Raw genomic sequence first — 23,321 nt, 5'->3', positions numbered from 1 at the left:
ATCTTTGGCCATTAGTGATATATTTGCAAATTTTGTTATAACTGGGTTTTTTTGTTGTTTGTTTGTTTTTTTGAGACAGAGTCTCGCTTTGTTGCAGAGGCTAGAGTGAGTGCTGTGGCATCAGCCTCGCTCACAACAACCTCAAACTCCTGGGCTCAAGCAATCCTTCTGCCTCAGCCTCCCGAGTAGCTGGGACTACAGGCATGCGCCACCATGCCCGGCTAATTTTTTCTATATATATTAGTTGGCCAATTAATTTCTTTCTATTTATAGTAGAGATGGGGTCTCACTCTTGCTCAGGCTGGTTTCGAACTCCTGACCTTGAGCAATCCGCCAGCCTCCGCCTCCCAGAGTGCTAGGATTACAGGCGTGAGCCACCGCGCCTGGCCTATAACTGTTAAAAATATGACTCAAATGAATAAAAATACTAACAAACTTGATAACTAAACTTTTCAATTAATAAACATGCTTTATTTTATCAAAAAGAGGACAAATCATGAGAAAACAGTCTCATACATGAGATTTATCCAACAGAGAATATTAAGAGAATAACCTAGATCAGGAGATATTTACAATTCATTCATTAACATCTACTTTCCATAAGAAGCAAGACATGAGGCACATAAAGATAATAAATTCAAAGCTCTTTAAAATTTTGTATAAATAAAAAAATGATCAGTTTATCTACTGACTTAACCAAGATAGAAGATGACTCTACATTTGAAGAATTTTTTTAGCAAGATTAAAATAAAACACATTTTAGGTAAACTAAGAAGTATATTTAACTAGTTCTACTATAATCTATTTCTATCCATTCAAGTGATTTACATTCTTTATCCCCTAAAGTTTCTGATTGAAACTTTCAATCGGATTAATAGATAGATTCTAATTAGGCCCAAGATTGCAGAGGAAAAAAAATGGAAGACAAAAGCAACACTGACTTCTAATTCCAACACTGTCTCATTTTCATTATATTTAAATGATGGAGTTTGACTAGATATAGTTAAAATTTGTTTAAGTTCTATCATTTCTGAAATATTTCATTTCAACAACACAGAAACAGAAAAAAAAAAAAAACAGTGTATTTGAAATGATTTGTGGCTGTGATGGTTAATTTTGTGTGTCAACTTGACTCAGCCACAGGGCTCCTAGACATTTTGTGGAACATTTTTCTGAGTGTGTCTGTGAGGGTGTTTTTGAGTGAGGTTAACATTTGAATCTGTAGGCTGAATAAAGCAGATTACCCTCTGTAATATGGTGGGCCTCATCTAACCAGTTGAAGGCCTGAATGGAACAGAAAGGATGACCCTTCCTTTCATAAGAGGGAACTCCTTCCGCCTGACTTCTTGAGCTGGGACATTGATCTTTTTCTGCTTTTTGACTCAAACTGAAACATTGGCTATTCTTGGGTTACAAGCCTGCTGACTATTAGATTGAAACAGATCTCCACAAACATATATATCCACATATGTAGATATCAGTATAATCACAATTATATATATCCACAAACATATCCTATTGGTTCTGCTTCTCTTGAGAACCCTGACTAATAATACAGTGGCCATGTCAAAATATCCTTTTTTTCCCAATTATGTATTAGATCCTTTTATGGTACTTTTAAATATATTCACTCCATACATAGTCTCTCTATAAATGTAAATGTTCTCTAGATAAATTATATAATTACATATGTACACCTATGTATGCATATATGAGCAGGTGCTAACATAAAGGTATAAAATAGTCTTGCATAAAGTAGATAGTACTTTGTTTTGAATAATCTTAAGTAAATCATGCACATAAACTTTTTTCATGAACTAAAACTGTCCTTTATTATAAATGTTTTGTTTTTTAGGAAAAAGAAAAAAAGAAGGAAGAGAAGAAGAAAGGAAGGGAGAAAATAAGAAAAGAAAAAAGGGAAGAGAAAGAGAAAAAGAGAAAAGAAAATAAAGAAAAAGAAAAGAAAGCAAAAGGAAACTTAATTTACTTTGAAAGTGATCTCAGCCAGTTCCCAGAGAATATCTGCTGGAAGGGTCTAACTTCATTTTAGAGATAAAGCAAAAGATGGTGGTAAGTAACTTGCCCAAGGTCACAAACCTATAGCAGTGTGGAGTTGAGATCGGTACCCAGATGGTCTAAGGTAGCTCCATATTCCCTTTGATTACACCATGCTGCCTCTCAATTTTACAAGTTCAAGATCTCTGAGGGTTTCTGTTTGCTTGTTTTGTTTCTTTTTTAGTCACTTTCATAGGATTTGGGGCCATGGCAACAGCTGCTCCAGTGATGCTCCTTGCTTGCCAGTTCTCTGGGATGGCTGGCCATGTAAATGATGGTTGATTATCCTGTTGGCACAATTTTGTGCTTCTAACATCTCTGCCATATGGTCGTGTTTTCCCATTGGAAACGCTGATGAGTTTCTAAACTTTTTCTTCAAGAGCAGAGACCGTGACTCCTGCTTCTTTGAAAATTTATTTTGGGCTGAAGATAGTACACCCAAGAGCAAGAGCTTAATAAACATCATGGGGATTCAGGCCCCTCCTGTTATTCTCTCATCTAGATAGTAATATGGTTCCTGTGTGAGTGTCTATCACTGTCTATCACTGAATGTAGTAGCTTAAAACAATGCAGATATAATATTTTACAATTCGGGAGATCAAGTCTGATATGGTTTTGGCTGAGCTAACAATCAAAGGTTTCTCAGGGTTGTATTTCTTTCTAGTGGCTCTGTGGGAGAATTTGTGTCCTTAGCTTTTCCATCTTTAAGAGGAAGACGGCAATCTTCACCCTTCCATCTTCAAAGCCAGCAATGCTAGGTTGAATCTTTCTCCTATCTTATCACTCCTACATTCTGCTTCCATTATCTGTCACCTTCTCTGACACTTCTGCCTCTTTCAGTCACTTGTAAAGGACACCGCGATTACATTGGATCCACCAGATAAACCAGGGTAATCTCCTTATTTTAACATCTACTGAATGGCAACCTCAAATCCATCTGTAACCATGATTCACCCCTGCTACATAATATAACATATTCACAAAATCTGAGGATTAGAGTGTGGACATCTTTGGGAATCTATTCTGCTTACCACAGTTCCTTTTATCATTTGGTAGTTGTTCCTTACATATATGTCTCCACTATCCAAGTGTGACCATTTTGAGCATAATGTTCTGTCCTAGCTGTTTTTAAACACATTGACCTTAACATGAATTCCTATAGCATAGAATATGTTAAATACTTATTTGATATAAAAGTGGAAGCATGAAGAAATATGCTGCTCCAAAATATATGTGTTATCTGGAAACAGAAGTGCAGGTAAACATTGCTTTATTCATTCAACAAACATCTCGAGTTCTTGCCATATACCAAGAACTCTTCTGAGCTCTCAGAGAAAAGCTACAGAAATCCTTGAATTTAGATTCTAGTAGTTGGTGAAGGGCAACAAATAATTTACAAGATAAACAGCACATTTAGATATATAGAAAGGTGATGAATGCTGTAAAAAAGGAGACTAAGAAAAATGAGCACATATGTCCAAACAAAAAGTTGCAAAGGGAAGTTCAGAACTTCAATACTCCTAGTACTCAAAAAGTGGAAACAATCCAAATGTCTATCAACTAGAAAATACATTTTTTAAAAATGAGGTATATCCATATAAGGGAACACTACTCAGCAATGAAAAGAAAAGAAGCGCTGATACATGCTATAACATGGATGAAACACAAAAACATCATGCTAAGTAAAAGAAGCCACTCACAATATAAAGTGTTTTATGATTGGATTGGTATTAAATGTCCAAAAAACCAAATCTATACAAGTGAAAAATAAATTAGCAGTTGGTTAGGGCTGGGTTTGGGAACAGGAAATGACTGTAAATGGGCACGAGGTTTCTTTTTAGGGTTATGAAAATGTTTTAAAATTAGATTATGTTTATCGTTGCACAACTCTATAAATACACTAAAAAATCATTGAAGTATACACTTAAAACAGGTGAATTTTGTGGTATTTAATTATACCTCAATAACCTTGTTAATTTATTTTTTTAAAAGGAATGGGAATATATTAATAGTAAGGGAAGGGTGATCAGGAGGGTTGGCTGGGTGCAGGTCCAATTTTCATTAAGGCAGTCAGATTGGACCTCACTAAGAAGGAGATGGTTGATCAAAGGTTTTGTGGAAGTGAGCAAAGTGTAGCTATCTGAGGGATATGGATTCCAGCCTGAAACAAAAGCCTACGACATATCTCTGAGGTGAGAGGGTATATGGTAAATTGCAAGAATAACAATGAAGCAAGTATGATGAAAGCATAATAAGTTGAATAGTTGAAGATAAGTTAGGGAGGTTAAGGAAGAGCCTTGTAAGGCACTGTAGGGAATTTCACTTCAACTCGAGTGAAATGAGCAAAATGGAAGATTTTGAGCTTAGGTGTGACCTGGTTTCATTTATACTTTTAAGGTATCTTTGTGGCTACTCTGTGAATCAATATTTGGAGGAGGGTAAGCGTGGACATAGGAGAAGCAGGGAGATAGATAGGAGTCTCTTTCACTAATCCAGGTAGGAGATTCTAGTGGTTGGAACAGGGAAAATAGGAGTGGATATGGTGTGATGTAATTTGAATTTCTGTCTGTGAGCATGTGTATTTCATTGGTAAGGAAGAATTTTCTTTAGGTTTATAGAAATAACATGACAGCGAAATCTTTTCAACTAAGAAGTTGGATATGATTTTACTAGCCTGCTCTAGAACTTCATACTCCCCACTTGTGTGTCACTGAAAAATTCCCTTACCTTGGCTTGTGCTTGGTTCTGTAAAATAGTAATGATATATACTTACGGAGCCACTGAAGTAATAAAAAATGAAATGTACACAAAAACAAAAAAATATTTTTGATCTTGAACAAATGTAATGCATTTTAGATAGTAGATCAAACTATTAAGTTCATAGGACAACCTGAAAACAAAGCAAAACAAAAGTGAGCAAAACTTTTAGGTCTGAAATAGTAAGTACCTGAATTCTAATTAAAAAATTAAGTTTAATTTGGTGTATACATTAATATCCTAAAATTATTTTAAATTTTAAAACATGTTATTTATTTCATTATTTTCTATGGAGAAAATCTTTAGAAAGATTAGTGGATCCATATTTCGGCAAAATCATAATTGTTTATTAAAATTCTTCAAAAAGTAAAGGTGTTTATTGGAATTTTTCAAACTTTAAACATAAATATTATCTTTAATTAAAAATGCATTCTGGAGTATGTGTGAAAAAATTCCCAATTTATTCTCTCTGTCAATATACTGATTTTCTAGTGTGAATGTAAATGTTTATATCCTCACAAAATTTATATGTTGAAATCCTAATCCTTAAAGATATGTAGTAGGAGGTAGGGCCTTTTGGGAGGTTATGCCTTCATGAATGGGTTTAGTGCCTTTATAAAAATAGGTAGAAGGAAGCTCATCTATCTATTCCATCGTATAAGGAAACAGCAAGTATATGTTGAAACAGGAAACTGGGTATGAGCCAGGAAGGGGACTCTCACCAGGAACCAAATCTGCTAGTGCCTTGACCTTGAACTTGCCAACCTCTAGCGATATGAGAAATAATTTCTATTTTTTATAAGCTACTTAGTCTATGGTATTTTGTTATAGGAACCAGAACAAACTAAGATACCTGAAAAAAAGGTGGACCTTTTTTCTTACATTAGAGATTTGCATGAGGGAGGATATTTATGTAAACATAAACATATACCTCAAAATGGAATTATTCAATGCTTTTAATGATTGTCTATGACACTCTGATAGAACATATACTTCATTTTGTATGTAACAATAAGGATACCATTGTCAAGTAAAGAAAACCAGAGAGATATTATTAATAACCAACATATTACAATTATCTTGGATCCCTTTACCCTAACCATATATATTTGCTATGATAAGCATTTGGTTATATGAAACATTAGAGATAATTGAAATTTTAAATGTAATTAAAACTTCAATCATGTTTTTAAAGATTTCCATTTTGTATAAGAAATAAATCATGATTTATAAGAGGATATCATGATAAAAATTATTTTTATTCAAAATTAAATTAAATTTTAATTTAATAAATTTAATTATTTTAAATTTAACTTTAAAAATTAAATTTTATTTAAAACATTTTTAAAAACTCTTTTTATCAAATAACAAATTTTTGGAAAAGTTTACTTTGATCAGGTTAATACATTTATGTTCAGATCCTCTAGTATTGTCTTAATTTACATGTAGCTCTTTGCTGATGGCATTTTAAAATTCAGATGTAACTTTAATCCAACAGGAAAGCATGTGCCTATCTAGTAAGTTCCTTAAATTTTTAAAGCAACTCTTTTCTTATAAAAATTCTTCCCCCAAATTCCTTTCATCATTCAACCATAAAATGCACTGAATGATCACATATTCATTATATACTTTTTGTTTATCTATTTATAGAAATTTTCTGTGCCTCTTCAAAAACTATAAATTCTATTTTTAAAAAGATTTTCTACCCCATTGATGTTTTATTCTCCAGCTATTGAGATTTGGCAACTTTAAATTATAAAATAAATTCAAATTTAATTTTTTTCTTAAAAGATATAAAACTTAATTCACTTTAACCCTCTGTCACATTTTGTGACCTATAACAAAACATTTTATTTCATTTTTTAAAAAGACTTTTTTAATATACATGTAATCACAGTTTCTCTTTCAAGAGACAGAATGGTCCTTGCAGCTAAATTACTATATTCTAAATGGTCACATTATCTAGCTACAATAAAAAGATTCCCTAAAGAAATGGAAACAACTTGTATGTCTGCTTGACAAGATAGATAAATATAAAGTGATATTATTTCATCATCCCAGTTCCTTATTTCTATCTCCATCATATTTTATCATATACAAATCTGTTCTTGACTCATTCTTATATCTTTAAAGAAGGAGCAGAGATATTTTATTCCATATTTGAATCCATAGAACATTTATTTAGTCATTCTTTTGTGTTCTCTCTAATCATACTGTTTGTAATAAATGGGACTTGTATTGAAACTGCTATGCACAAAACACAAGAAAATAATTTAAAACTATGTTCTTTGGATAATATCTTCTACAACCTTACAAATAGGAATATTTACTACAATATACCTTAGATCATTTAATATGCTCTAAGTCATAAATGTGACTTTCTATTGGAGGCACGATATGCAACATTTTCTGAAATTATTTGACTTTGGCATCCTTTTATTTATAGAAAATGTTGCAGAACTTGCATTCCCTGAATCTTCTTTAATAAACATGGAACTAGATTTATGACATGATATTTCTAAAAGGATATTGCATTTGCTTACCATTGAACAAATTAAGTCCTTTCTCACCTGGGAGGAACATTGTCTTTAAAACAGATGGCTCCTACAGAAGTGAGATGCAACATGGACCTCACATTTGAAGAATTGGTAAGATTTACAAAATATTCACTGTCTTGAGCTCCAAAACCACTCATAAGCTATATTGTTGTAGCTTGCCATGTATTAAAGGTTATTTTATCCATGCTCATTACACAGTGAAAAGAAAATCAGCCCCCTAGCTTCAAAATGTATTTATCTCCAATAGTGAAGTTTATTTAATTTCACAGAAAATAGTCACATTTCCTTAAATCTTGTTTTAAAATTCTGCCACTACATTAAAGGCTACTTTGCTAATAGACAAATGTAGTTTGCTTTCTGTATGCAAGTCTGGAATATAGTATTTTCCTTTTATTATTCACATCAGATAAACAAAAATCCCATCAGTTTATAACTTCTGCCTAAAATATCTCTGGCTTATCAAACAATTGAGATAAATGAGTTTCATTCTCTTTTTTCTTAGCTGGGTGGGTAGACATTTATAATATTGTTCCTCTTTTCAGACACAATTCATTAAAGAGGCATACCCAAGTCAGAACAACAACAACAAAAAGTTTTTCTGACTATTTCTTTTGTATCTTTTCATTGGTTTATGTTATAAGCCAATGTAATACTGGTTTTCATTTTGTGAGTTGAAGGTTTATGATATATACTATTCATTTGTTCTCTTTTCTGCCTTGACAAAGCCAATCTCTAATCACTTTGTTGAAAGTGAGTACAACATCAAAGATCACGTGCATCTCCCAAATTGATTGTATTTTTATTTTGGCCATTGTTAGGCATTCCCTAGATTGCCTTCCAGCAACCACAAATACAATTTCCCTTTTGCAGTTACATCACTTTCTTCTTTATCTTTTCCAAAGTTGTGTGTTTTGCACTCCTTATCAAGTTAAAAAACATTTGCAAAGGAAAATTGCTGACCTTCTATAAGAAGTGGAAGTCTAAAGGTCTGGCTACATTAAGTTGTATTATTTTGACCTCTTGCCACCAACACTAATCTTTTCTGTACATTACATTATAAAAAAGGAAAAAGGAAAATGCAGGAAAAATTGATCTCTGTTTTAAACTAGGCATAAGCTACTAACAGTGATAATTTGGAAAAAGGATATTGAGCAGTTACCATTCCCTCAGCCCACAGCTTAATGGATGCCTTGTTCTCTATTCTAGAATGAGTCAAAAGAATTCCAAGGTAAGCATTCCTTTAAACATTTTTTTTTCTTTATTTATTTCTAAAATTTTGTTTGTATCACACAACAAGACATTTATTTCAGAAAAGACCTTTCCTGTTATATGCAAGGCATTGAGCTTGTCCCTCTGCCCCATCACCAATATTCTCAACAAAAAGTTTTACAGAATGCAAAATTAGAACTCAGACAAGTCATATGACTTCTCCAACCTCACCAAATAAATCAGTATCATAATTGTCACAGTGGAGATTGTAATTTTCCAGTTAATATTTCTATCCCAACCCCAGTCCTTTACAATTCATCTGCTAAGGCAAAAAAAAAAAAAAAAAGAATACGTCTGCAATGGAAAATCGTCTTATCTTCTAAAATTACTGAGCCATATATATGGTCCATTTAACTGTTCTCCTGAGACTGCTAATCATTTGGTTCCTTGTGTGTGAAAACTTTCACTCTCCTAAACCAACCTAAATGAAGACTGAAAGATTTAATCTGTGAAAGAGTCACTGTGAGGAAGATTACAATTTCATGAATTGGGAAACCAGAGAGTAATATCTCAAATCATTGTTTTGTATGTTTGTTTTGCTATAACTTTATGAAATCTTATAAAGAACAGTGAAGGAATCAAAAAAATAGAAAATTTAACAGAAAGTTTTAAAGGCTGGAGCTGGCCATGAATATCATATGGTCTAACCTTTCACTTTATAGCCAAGGAAACTATTTCTCAGAGACTGAACAACTTTCACAAAGTTTAAAACAGAGTTTGCAGACTTTTAACTTACAACTAAAAGGTATTCAGCACATATGTACAATGTTGTTTGCTTCATTGTTTTGGGCAATTTTCTGGTGAGGCAACCAGTCAAACAATAATTGTGAGTTTATCTAATCTGTACCCAGCACTGTTCTATGTGTCATAGATCTTATATGTGTGTGTGTGTATATATATATCAACAATTTACACATGTATACATATATATCACGTATGATCTATATATGTACATACATATGTACACATGTATATGGATGTATATTATGTTCCGTGTATATACCATATATGAATATATGACACCCATAATTATGATGAACATCAGGTATAAACCAGGATACGTTGTGGTTTGACTTTTAGGATAAGAAAACCAAGCTAGCCTCACTCTGCCCCACAGTACTGAAACAACAGAAAGATGAGCAAAGAAAACTGTATGAGCCAGGGATTTTCTATCAGACAAAATAAGTGATAAATCTACTGACAAACTACTTATAAAATAGGAGAGCTTAAAGGCTATTGTTCTTATGAGTTATTGTTAATAACACTGTTAGAGGATAAATGTGAACTAATAAAAATATGACAGGAAAAACTTTAGTGAAAGTGTTGACCACCAGCAATGGGCATCTTCAAATGTAATTCTAGGAGTAAGGAGAAAATAACAAAGGTAAACATACGGTTGGCAGGAAAGAATACAAATATTATATTTTCTTAAATAGAGAAATAATATAGCTTACAAAGTATGAGAGGAGAGGAGAGAAAGATGGTGAGAAGTAGAATAGCTTACAAATTGCCTCATGTATAATAGCTTAAAATAAAAGATATTTCAAGCTGAAAGAAAAAACATACTACTGGAATTTTTTTTTAAATATTAGATTAGTACAAATATAAAAACTAAGATAAATAATGACATTTTAAAAATTGTGTTGGGAGAAATGAAGAAGAGGAGGAAAAACATAAAAGTAATTACATAATTTTTTAATTTTGAAGTGAAAATATTTATTTACTAATTATGAAATTAAAATAAAAATTATATTTGTAAGAAATATAGTATGAGCAATAGGAAGTTAAGGAGCTGGGAAAAACATTTACGTTTTACTATCTTTACTTCTAGGTAGTTTATACTGTACTTCTCACATAAATCTTTTTTAATTTGAAAATATAGTTAAGGAAGTAGAAACAGCATAGCATGCCTATGAAAATCATGAGCCTGGATTTTTGCCTCCCTATCCCAGATTTTTTTCTAAAAAAGCAAAGAATAAATTTCTCACTGTATTTTCAAATTCTGCTTTTGTACAGGACACCTAAAGATGACTTTTCAAAAGCAGATTCTTTACAGGTCATGGACACAAACTAAATAAAGCTGACAACATATGTACAAGCAGTTACATGATTAAAATTTCAAGAAATTTTGTTATTATAGCAGGAGACATACAACCCTTAAAAGTATTTTCCCACCTTCAATTTCATACATGTAGTTCATAATATTCCATTGTTCAACAAAAAAAAAAATTTCTACCTCAGAATTCCAACACTACCTAGTGAGTTCTAAGGTATCTACTAACTTCAAAAACATTTTTAATCCAGTCCAATACACATGCTGTTTGTTCAATAAAAGACTGAATTTTTTTTTTTAGAAGTGAGTATGTAATTGTGTAATTATTAAACTCAGAAGTCTCTTACTGACTAGAAACTTCTAGAGATTTTTCATCCACTTAATAAGACCATTCTTTTCTTATACTGCCCTATTCCAGGTTAACATTCCTACTGTACTGTTGCTCCCACCTTTCCCTATTTCTTCGTGGCCTTACTCCATCAGTTGCCCTTAGCCTTGTCTTAATGCTCCAATTTCTTCCCTAATGTTACTTCTTGTCTTTGACCCAAAGGTTATTTGAAACCGTCTCTTCATTCTATATTTTAAAAAAACAAAACCTTCCTCTCAAGCTTGCCTTTCTTTTGAGCTACCATGCTGTTTTTCTCCCCCTTTTTACATTCAAATATTTAAATGTCATTTGTACTCCTGCTTCTAGTTTCTCTTCTCATTTGCCTTTTGTTCCTACTACTCTACTGAAATTTCATGCTTTGAAGTCACAAGTAACCTCTAATACTTTTAATTAGATTACCTCTTTTGTTCAGCATTTGATAGTGTTGACTATCCTCCCTTTTAAACTTCTTTCCCTGGTTTTTGTGAAGTAATTATATTTGGATTCATAGTTGGGAAAATATAAACTGTCTAAAGAAAGAGGAAACTGAGAAAGGGGATTATTTTACTACAATAAATATAAAATTACAGAATTCTGGTAAAGCAGAAGGGATTGAAGAAAATACAGCCTTGTTTGTTACTATAAGAATTCTTCCCTTTACAAGGTGGCTAATGCTAATCAAAAATCATAGTGAGCATGATGGCAGAGTGCCCTCAAATGCTTAAAGATGTCCAGGAGATGTTGACAAGGAACCATCACTTAGCACATGCTAAGTCATTTCTGAGGACAAGTGAGTCTTCCCCTTGAGCTCTCAGATATTTTTGGGAAAAAGAGATAGTTGTGCAGTAACTCCAAAGAAGGCTTCCAAGTCATTCAGAATTGGATATTATTCCAAATGTAATGTCATTTGCATCTATGAGCTGATATGATAGCTTGATAGATCTGGAAGCATGTGGGTTAAAAAAATATGTACATATGTATAATTTTTTATGTGTTTTCTTACTCTATTTGTGCTGCTATAACAAAATACCTGACTTCAATCATTTATAAAGAATGGAAATATCTCACACTTCTGCAAGCTAAGCAGTCCAAGATCGAGGTGCCAGAAGATTTGGTTGCCTGGTGAAGGCTGCATCCTCCCAAGCAGAGGAATGCTGTGTCTTCACATGGCAGAAGATAGAAGAACAAACTAAAACAGATGCTGCATGAAACCTCATTTTAAGAGTTTGAATCTCATTCATAAAGGAGGAGCCCTCTTGGCTTAATCACCTCTTCAAGGGCCCACCTCTTACTATTAATACTATCACACTGACAACACTTGAATTTTGAGACATTTTCAAACCACAGGATATATATACATATATGTAATGTATAATTATACATACATACAAGAAAAATTCAAGGTCAGTCACATTAAAATGAGAAACAGCTTCAGTCTATATCTAGGAGTTATATTTCTATATGTTTTTATTAGTGTTATATAATAAAGTTGCTATTGGTTTCTAATTTAAAAGTTGCTGATACAAGATGAAATTCTGAACTTACATTATCTATGTGAACGTGATGAGTGAGTATGCACTTCAGGACCTCAGTTTCTTTCCTTTACATAGATACTAATTATGCTGATAAAAATGCTAATTGCCTCATTATGTGGATTGATTGAAATCACATGCAGAAAACCACTGAGCAAAAATGTTTGACACATAGTTGGTGTTCAATATTTGGTTTTTGAATTAAAGTATCTATGATTTAATGCTAATAGCACTAAAGATAAAGTATTACTTTAATATTATTTCAGCTTCTTTTACCTAGAACAAACCTTATTTCCCTGGCCTGTTCTGCAGTCTAACGCATCCTGCAAGTTACCAGCAACTAACTAAATGGGAAGTATAATTCAGGAGAAAAAATAATTGTCCTCTGCAGATTCAACCCTATCTGGTAGTGAGAAATGTCACATTGTGTCCTCTTCTTTACACACTTTCTATCAAAAGCATTGCTTCCATTTTACTGTGTTTAACCAGGTGTGGAAATATGAGTAACTACTTTAGCAGCTTTGGTCTTGCTTCATCATTCTGTCACTTCTTTTGTTCCAGTCATCTGACCTAATGGCAACTGTCAGGTTAGAGTTGCTGAATTATTTCCCACCATAAAATGCCTTCTGAGAATCCCAAGCTGAAATGCTGTCAACTGGGTTGATTATGAAAATTTTAGAATTTTGACAAGATAAAAACAACAAGATTTGTTCAAAGCAAACATGTGAATGAAATACCTGGTTTGTACATTCAGTTCTTACTATCTTAGAAAACCTGCTAGCCAACTGACAATCCATAGAAAACAAAAGGCTAGTATAGCCTCACCTTATTAATAATAAAGTAAATAAAACTGAATATCAAACCAATGTTTAGCTACAATGATAATTTAATCTACAATATCTCTCAAGAATAATGTAATGAGAATATTTAATGTAATGAGGATGTCTTGGAACTGTCATCAGGCTGCTGTAGGAGAATGTAATTTCATGAATTCATTTTAGAAAATAATTTAACAATATGTACCAATATGAATTGATAGGCTTTTACATATTTATATATTTAATCCAGGAGTTCCCTGTATTATTCAGCATTCTCCAGAATCAATAATATGTATATACAAATATATATATATGTATATACATACATATATATATAGAAAGAGAGAGAGACAGAGACAGAATGAGATTTATTATAAGGAGTTGGTTCACATCATTATGGAGGCTGAGAAGACCCACTATTTACCATCTCCAAGCTAGAATACCAGGGAAGACAGTGCTATAAATTCCAGTCTGGGTCTGAATGCTTGAAAACCAAAATCTAATGGTGTAAGTTCCAGTCCAAGGGCGGGAGAAGACTGATATCTCAGCTCATGCAATTAGGCAGAGATAGAGAATTCTATCTTCCTCCATCTATTTGTTCTATCTCTGACTGTCAAAGGATTATATGATGCCTACCCACATTAGTGAGGACAGTCTGCTTTACCTAGTCTATCAATAAAAATGCTAATTTCTTCCACAAACACTCTCACAACTACATCCAACAATAATGTTTAGACAAATAGCTGGATATCTGTGGCCCAGTCAAGTTGACACATAAAATTAATCATTACATTTCCCTTCTAGGACTATATTTTATGAAATAAACAGGAGATTGCCTATAGATAAATACGCAAACACCATTCTATAATGCTTATTTATATTAACTAAGAGCTATAAATTAATATTCAATATTTTGGGGGAAATTATATATGTCTCTGAACTTCTGGTTTCCAAGAAATACCTCACATCAGGTTCACTCTCCTGCCCATAACAAGTATAAACTTTGGAAAAGAATCCATCACACTAAAAACTCTTTGAAGGTACTGGGAAACAAACAAAAGCAGGCAGAAACTGGAGCTGAAATGGATCTTGAAATGAGGGAAACACAAATACACATTTATCTCACTTTCCTCTGAAGGAATTCCACAGTCCACAAGGCTATTGAGGAATAAGAGCTCAAGTAGAAGGAGGCTAATTTAATGGGCTGGGGACTGAGAGGTCAGATTGTCCACACAATGGAAGATGTCATGAGAGTAGTGGAATCTGGAAAAAGAAATATATAAAATGAAAATTATAAACTTGAAAAATATTTGAAATCTAAATTTCAATGGATGGACTTAATAGGAGATTAAAGAATTAATAATAAATCTGTGAACTCAAGGACAAGGTAATAGAAATTTTCAAATTGATTTACCAATGATAGATTGAAAATGTTGAGGTAAGCTTTAAGCAACGTGGGATAGTAGTAAGCCATCTAACATATATCTAAATGAAATGCTAGGTGAACAGTAGAAAGAACTTGAGACAGAGAATAATATTTAAGAGATACTGGCTGATCATTTTGTAAATTCATAATATTAAATCCACAGATCAAGAAGCTCAGAAAACACCAACAGGATTAATACAGAGAAAACCACAGATAGACACATGATAGTCAAAATACTGAAATATGGAGATAAAGACAAAACCTTGAAATAAAGCAGAACAAAATGATATTCTTCATGTAGGGAAATAATGAAAATATATTGGCTAAATTGTCATCATAAAATTAATAAAAACAGTATTTTTAGATTATAAAATTGTATAAATTACAAAAATGCAAATGGATTATTTCCTTCTTTATATATGCCATGTGGAACTTCCCCTCTATTCTGATCAATGAATGACTTGAGATTTGCCTTAACAAATTATATATAAGCCAACATAACATATACAGAGGCTTGTACAAACACTTGCACATAGGGGCTTAAATTCTTGCTATTCTGTGAACTCTGCTGCCATGTGTCAAAGCCCAGCACAGTTCGCTGGAAGGGTGAGCTACATTTTTGAAGAGATAGGTGGCCCAATAGCCCCTGCTATAGCACATGAAAAAATGTCAACTTCCAGAAATGAATAGCATCATCCCAGAGTATGGAGTCACTAGCTGACCTGACTCAGATCCAAAACTCTAGATAGTCAATATACAGAATCATAAGCTATGTAGAAAACATATAGAATCATAAGCTTTATTGGGACTGGCCAGCATGCTGTGGCTACAAAAGCATTGATTTATCAAATCATAGTTTACACCATTTGACAAAAGATACCCCATGATTCTCTTGAGACAGGCATCTCTATGATAGTCAACATGACAGGCCTCCGTGGGAATGCCTTAGCCTTAAATATTTAGAGTTCTTAAGGAAAGGCTCTTACCTTCACATTCTTCATTTCATCTTTGGTATTAGGTCTCTTTCCATTTTGAAACTCTTATACCAAATACTAGTGGTTGTTTTTAACACTTGTTAATTTGGGACCTTTTATCACTTAGAACCTTTCTTCCTTTGAAGGAAGATGATATTTATTTATTTATTTATATTTTGAGACAGAGTCTCATTCTGTTGTCCTGGCTAGAATGCCATGGCATCAGCCTAGCTCACAGCAACCTCAAACTCCTGGGCTCAAGCAATCCTTCTGCCTCAGCCTCCCAAGTAGCTGGGACTACAGGCATGCGCCACCAATGCCCAGCTAATTTTTTCTGTGTATTTTTAGTTGGCCAATTAATTTCTTTCTATTTTTAGTAGAGATGGGGTCTCACTCTTGCTCAGGCTGATTTCAAACTCCTGACCTTGAGCAATCCACCTGCCTTGGCCTCCCAGAGTACTAGGATTACAGGCGTGAGCCACCATGCCTGGCCCCAAGGAAGAGGATATTTAGAAACCAGTACCTACATGTTAGATATGCTCACTGCTGCCAAGGTGAAATTTTTTCAGTGCCTTCTCAGTAGTAGCATAATCAAATTATATTTTGGAAACATTACATTAGCACATTAGCAGTATTGCCCTGGGTATATGAAATTCACAAAATATTTAAATTATTTAAAAATGATTATAACTAAAACAAAGGTTTTGTTATGCTAAGTTCTATATAGCCGTGTGCACCTCCAAAAGGAGTATAGTTTATATACATTTAAAGGTCCTCAGTATGAATAAAACTTTAAAAATACTGTGGCATTGAAGTGAATGGAGATTTAAGATATAGAAATAGAAATAAAAGTAAGGCAGGAAGACATTGGGGTCAACTAAAATGTCTACACAGAAATCAAAATAGCAAGGAGAAAATACTACAAGAGCAGTTGTAGGGTTTCCTTGACTAATTAGAAATAAAAGGGCCATTTCAACACCAAAACTTTAACCCAAGTGTTCGTAATAGCTTTTAAAATAAATGCATCAAAAATAAATAAATAAATAAATAAATGCATCATGTAAATCATATACACACACACAGACACCCACACATTATTTTTTGATAATTTGAGAATTGGTGATTAGCCCTACATGCAAAACAGCAAGGTAGACAGCTAGGTTCAAGAAGCTGATGATCACCCATGGAATGTTAAGAAAAGAGTTTTTAGGGAACGATCTGCCTGTTGAGTGAGTTGCTAAAGCAAATTTGTCCTGCAGAATCAGAAGTGGAATGTTAAAAAACTAACATGGTAAAACACAGCTGCTTTTTACCATTTTATAACTGAGATTGTTTGTTAGACTTCCTTAAATTATATTGCAGGCAATAGAAATTGATTCAAAGTAAAGTCATTATCCTTTTAAATGAGAGTTACATAGCTCATGCATTAAGATATTTGCAAGACAAAGCAATTTCCAAAAAAGATTCATCTTTAACTAAATAAAGCTAAAGGAAAAAATGGCATATAGCCTCAAAACTACAATATGTTAACATCTAGCAATGAGTAAGTTCAAATACATATAGAATTTCTTTTTCTATATAATTATTTTTGCTAATTATTGAGTGCTTATAAAAATAGTTATTCAGGCTGCGCATGGTGGCTTATTCCTGTAATTCCAGAACTTTGGGAGGCCCAAGGTAAGAGGTTCACTTGAGGCCAGGAGTTGGAGACCAGGAGTTGGAGACCAAGCTGGGCAACATAGTGAGAGCCTGTCTCCACAAAAGAATTAAAAAATTAACTGGGCATAGTGGTTAGGAAAGCATCAGGGTCAGGAAAGCATCCCACTCTGAAATGGTGTGTATAACATGTGAATTACTATTCTTTGAACATTTAGTGTTCTCATTTGTATAAAATCTATTATCTCTCTCTAATATCTATCTATCTATATCTATATCTGTATCTATATCTATATCTATATCTATCTATATCTATATCTATATCTATATATCAGCCCTGTGATGCTACCTACTTGAGATGCTGAGGCTGGAGGATCACTTGAGCCCAGGAGTTCGGGGCTGCAGTTAGCTATGATAACACCACTGCACTCCAGCCTGGGCAAGAGAGACAGATCTTGTCTCTAATAATTTTTTTTAAATAGTTCTTCATAATCAATGCTTATAAAAGTAGCCATAATATAAAATAACATATATTTGCCAATCTATGTTAAAAATGGAAAAATAAAATTAACTTACAGAAAAGTTATCCCGATTTGCTTATATATATATTATAGAGAGATAATAGATTTTATACAAATGAGTACACTAAATGTTCAAAGAATAGGTAATTCACATGTTATACACACCATTTCAGAGTGGGATGCTTTCTTAACCCTAAGCTTTGGAAATCCTGATCATTTATAATGGGCTTTAAACAAACCTGCCCACTACCTCTGCAAACTTTACCATGGAGAGAAGATAGATGATTGATAGATAGGTAGGTAGATAGACAGATAGACCAACACCTCTGGTCCAAACAGAGAAAATATTTTTATTTTACAAGACAAATATAGTTCAAAAGTTAGTCCAGCACAAAAGATTATCAGTGCCTCTGATGGCTAGACATAAACAAATGCAAGAGACCCATGGAGAATTGCCTCCTGACACATTTAGAAGTACTCTCAAAGTGGTAATGATTGGTTTTATTATAATATGAAACATGAGGTTCATTTGTAGAAATCCTCTTCATCCCAAATAATAAAATTGCTCAAATACTATACATTTTTTCCTAGAATCACATTTTTTTAATGTTGAGGTCATTAATTCAAGTTGAAACATAACCTAACCCTATATAAAAGTAATTTAAAATTAAAATTAAATAATAAAAATAATAAACATTAATTTGCTTTTGCTTTGAGTAGTTTTGAAATTTATTTATTTTTATTTACACATAATAATTGTACATACTTATGAGGTATAATTCAATACATGTATACATTACATAATAATTAAATCAGAATATTTGGCATATTCACTACCTCATACATTTATTATTTCTTTGTTGTGAAAACATAGCTAAATCCTCTTCTAGCTATTGTGAAATATATAACATAATATTGTTAATCATAATCACTCCTGTGCAATACAACACCAGAACTTATTTCTCCTATTTAACTATAACTTTGTATCCATTGACCAATCTCTCCCTATCCCTACTTCTCCTCACCCCTCCCCAGCCTCTGCTAACCACTATTCTACTCTCTACTGTATGAGATCCACTTCTTTAGATTCTGTATATGAATGAGATCAGATATATTTTGGCTTTTTGTGCCTGGCTATTTCACTTAATGTAATGTTCCCCAGGGTCATTTATGTTGCAACAAATGGCAGGATTTCATTCTTTTTTTATGACTGAATAATACTCCATTGCATTTATGTGTCATATTTTTTTATCCATTCATCCATTAATGGACATTTAGGCTTATTCCATATCTTGGCTACTATGAACACTATTGCAATGAATATGAGAGTTCAGACATCTCCTCAACATACTAATACTAATTTCATTTCCTTTGGATATGCCCCAAATAGTAGGATTGCTGAATTATATGTTAGTTCTATTTTTAGTTTTTTGAGAAGCTTTCATACTGTTTTTCATATTTGTTTCATTAACTTACCTTCCTGCCAAAAGTGTATGAATTTCTTCACATCCAAGACAGCATTTATTTTTTTTTTCTTTTTGATAATAGCCATTCTAATTGGTGTGAGGTAATATATCATTGTAGTTTTGACTTGCATCTTCCTGATGACTAGGGATGTTGAGCGTTGGTTCTTGTTGGCTATTTGCTTATTTTCTTTTGAGAAATGTCTATTCAGGTCTTTTGCTCATTTAAAAAATCTGGTTATTTGTTTTTTTGCTATTGGGTTGTTTGAGTTTCTTATATTAATATGTTCTCAATATTAAACTTTTATCAGATTCATAGCTTGCACATATTTTTTTCCATTCTGTAGGTTGTCTCTTCACTCTATTTATTATTATCTTTGCTATGTAGAAGCATATTAGTTTGATATAATCCCATTTGTCTGTTTTCATTTTCATTGCCTGTGCTATTGAGGTAATATCTAGAAAACCATTACACAAATCAATGACATGGAGTTTTCCCCTACAGTTTCTTCTAGTAGTTTTATCATTTAAGGTCTTGCATTTAAATCTTTAATGCATTTTAAGTTGATTTTTGTATATGGCGAGAGATATGGCTTCATCTTTCTATATGTGGACATTTAATTTTCCCAGCACAATTTATTGAAGAGACTGCCCTCTTTCTAATGTGTGGTCTTGGTGCCTTTGTCTTTTGTTAAAAATTAGTTGGTTGTAAGTGTACAGATTCATTTCTGTGATGCTATTCTGTTCCATTGGTCTATAGGTCTATTTTTATACAAGTACCATGCTCTTGTGATCACTATAGCTTTGCAATATATTTTAAATTCAGATTGTGTGATGACACTGGTTTTGTTCTTTCTGCACAAAATTTATTTGGCTATTTAGAGTCTTTTGTGGATCCATATGAATTTTAGGTTTGCTCTTTTCTATTTCTGTGAAAAGTATCGTTGATATTTTCATAGAAATTACATTGAATCTGTAAAACACTTGGGTATTATTATTTTAATAATTATAATTCTTCCAATCTATCGATTATTTATTTGTGTCCTCTTTAATTTCTTTTACCAATGTTTTATAGTTTTTATGTTGCAGAGATCTTTTACCTTCTTCATATTTACTCTTAGATATCTTGATTTTTGTGCCTATTAAGAATGAAGATGGCTTCTTACTTTCTTTTTCTTATAGTTTGTTATTGGCATATAGACATGCTACTGATTTGTGTATATTAGTATTGTATCCTAAAAATTTAATGAATACATTTAATAGTTCTAAGAGCTTTTGGGTGGAGTTTTTAGGATTTTCTGTATTTAAGATTATGTCATTTACATAATCTTTTCCAATTTGGATTTATTCCTTTCTCTTGCTTACTTGTTCTAGCTAAACTTTCTAGGTCTATTTTGAATAAAAGTAGTGAAAGTGGGCATACTTGTATTTTTCCATGTCTTTAAGGAAAAGTTTTCAACTTTTCCCTATTGAATATGATTTTGGCAGTCATATATGGTCTTCATTAGGTTGCAGTTCATTCCTCCTACACCTAATTTGTTGAGAGCTTTTTTCATGAAGGTTGTTGAATTTTAGTAAATATTTTTTCTGCATCTATTGAAATTATTATACAATTTCTGTTCTTAATTTTGTTAGTGCAATGAATCACATTTATTTATTTATATATGTTTAACATTCTTGCATGCCTGGGATGAATCCCTCTTGATCATAGCAAGTGATTCTCTTAATGTGCTATTGAATTTGGTTTGCTAGTATTCTGTTGAGAATTTCTGTTGTAAATTCATTCAGAAAGATTACCATAAAATTTTGTTGTTCTTGTTACCTTGTCTGGTTTTGGTATCAGAGTAATCCTGGTCTTATACAATGAATTTGTAAGACTTCTCTTAAATTTTTTGGAATAGTTTGAAAAAAACATGTTATTATCAGTTCTTCTTTAAAACTTTAGTATAATTTAGTAGTGAGGACAGCTTTGAGCTTTTTTCTAGATAGGAGACTTTATTATTGATTTAATCTCATTATTTGTTATTGCTTTATTCAGCTTTCCTATTCCTTCAGGATTCAATTTTGGCTGATTATATATGTTCAGGAATTAATCCATTTCCTCTAGGTTGTCCAATATGTTGACATATGGTTGTTCATAATAGTCTATTATAGATTCTTTGTATTTCTGTGGTATCAGTTGTAATATATCCTTTTTCACTTCTGATATTATTTATTCAGGTATTCTCTTTTTTTCCTACTTAGTTTAGCTAAAGATTTGTCAATTTTGTTTATCTTTTCAAATAAAAAGTGACTGTTTTCTGGGGGTTTTTTGTATTTTTTTAATTTATGCTCTGATCCTTATTATTTCTTTTCTTCTACTACCTTTGGGTTTAGTTGCTGTTGTTCTTGTTTTGCTTTCTTGAGTGCAATGTTAGGTTGCTTATTTGAGATCCTTCTTTTTGAGAGTAGGCATTTATTGTTTCAAACTTCTCTTTAACTACTTTTGCTATATCATGTAAGTTTTGTTATGTTGTGTTTCCATTTTTATTTTTCTCAAGAAATTTTTTAATTTCCCTTTTAATTTATTCATTGATCCATTGGTTATTGAGGAGCATCTTGCTTAATCTCCATGTATTTGTAAATCATCCAGGGTTTGTCTCGTCATTGATTTTTAAATTTATACCATTGCGCTCAGAAAAGATATTCGATATGGTTTTAATCTTCTTAACTGTGTTAAGACTTGTTCTGTTTCCTCACATATCTATCCTGAAGAAAGTTCCATGTGCAGTTGAGTTTTCTGCAGCAATTGGAGGGAATATTCTGTAAATATTTGTTAGGTCTATTGATCTAGAGAGCAGTTTAAATCCAATGTTTCTTTATTGATTTTTCTGTCTGGATGATATATTCATTGCTGAAAGTGGGGTGTTAAAGTACTCTACTATTACCCTTTATATCTAATAATAGTTGCTTCATATATTTAGTTGCTTCGGTGTTAGGTACATATGTGTTAACAATTATTATATCATCTTACTGAATTGACTCCTTTGTCATTATATAATTACCTTCTTTGTCTATTTTTACAGTCTTTGTAAATAGACAGGTATATAGGCAGCTTAACCAAAGGCATGGCTTAACTTCGAAGACCATTGAGTAACACCTAGAAATGACAGAATTAAGGAATTACAGGCACACAATGGGTAAGAAAATATGAAAACTAAACCAAAACTGCAAATATCCATGACAACAGCCTTGCTTTATTCGGATAAAATTATGAGCTGGTTAGCTGAAGGTACTGTACATAAATTTTTTTCTGCCAGATTATCTGGGGGCAGTAGACGTAAGGTTAACTATTCAAATTTAATTTTGTTAAAATAGTCTTAGCCAGCTGCAACTATTAAATAATATAAAACTAGAATGAGACAACTCCTTCTTGATTATATATATATTCATTACCATATCTTGGTCCCCTTCTCTGACAAAATCTCCTTCCTTATGCTTCTTAGCCTCTCATTTGACCACTTATCCATGTAATAATTGAGTTGAATTAACTGACTACTTAGTCTTCTGGGGTCTTCTAGTACATGCCCATTATTTATGCTCATAAATTTAGCCAGTAATAAAATATTCAGATTATGAAGCACAGCTTGCCAGATATTTTGAGAGAGCTTTGAGTTTATGTGCTACCTCTAAGTGGGTCATTCTAAAGACAACACAGTACTCATTAACATAACAACAAAGGAAAGGGTAGAAATTGTTGATATTTTAAAATCAGCCACATGATATCTCTACAAGGAAAAGTAACAAGATGGGAAATGGAGAAAGTCTGGGTTTTAGCCTGATGCTCTTGCAGTAGCTTTGGTTCCATACCTGACTCTTAAATTTCAAAGAAA

At 32.5% G+C, this 23,321-nt stretch overlaps 1 long non-coding RNA gene across 1 annotated transcript in view; it reads left to right on the top strand.

Moving 5' to 3' along the window:
- The first annotated feature begins 1,861 nt into the window (after positions 1-1,861).
- Positions 1,862-23,321, top strand: part of LOC142870465 (uncharacterized) — a 118,594-nt gene continuing 97,134 nt past the window's right edge. The window contains exon 1 of the long non-coding RNA XR_012918830.1: positions 1,862-2,070. This is a non-coding gene — a long non-coding RNA (uncharacterized LOC142870465). The remainder of the gene's footprint in view (positions 2,071-23,321) is intronic.

This window comes from Microcebus murinus, chromosome 4 (genome assembly GCF_040939455.1).
Source record: "Microcebus murinus isolate Inina chromosome 4, M.murinus_Inina_mat1.0, whole genome shotgun sequence".
Classification (NCBI taxonomy): Eukaryota; Metazoa; Chordata; class Mammalia; order Primates; family Cheirogaleidae; genus Microcebus; species Microcebus murinus.
The sequence above is the reverse complement of the archived record's forward strand: the minus strand, read 5'-3'. Positions and strand labels throughout refer to the sequence as shown.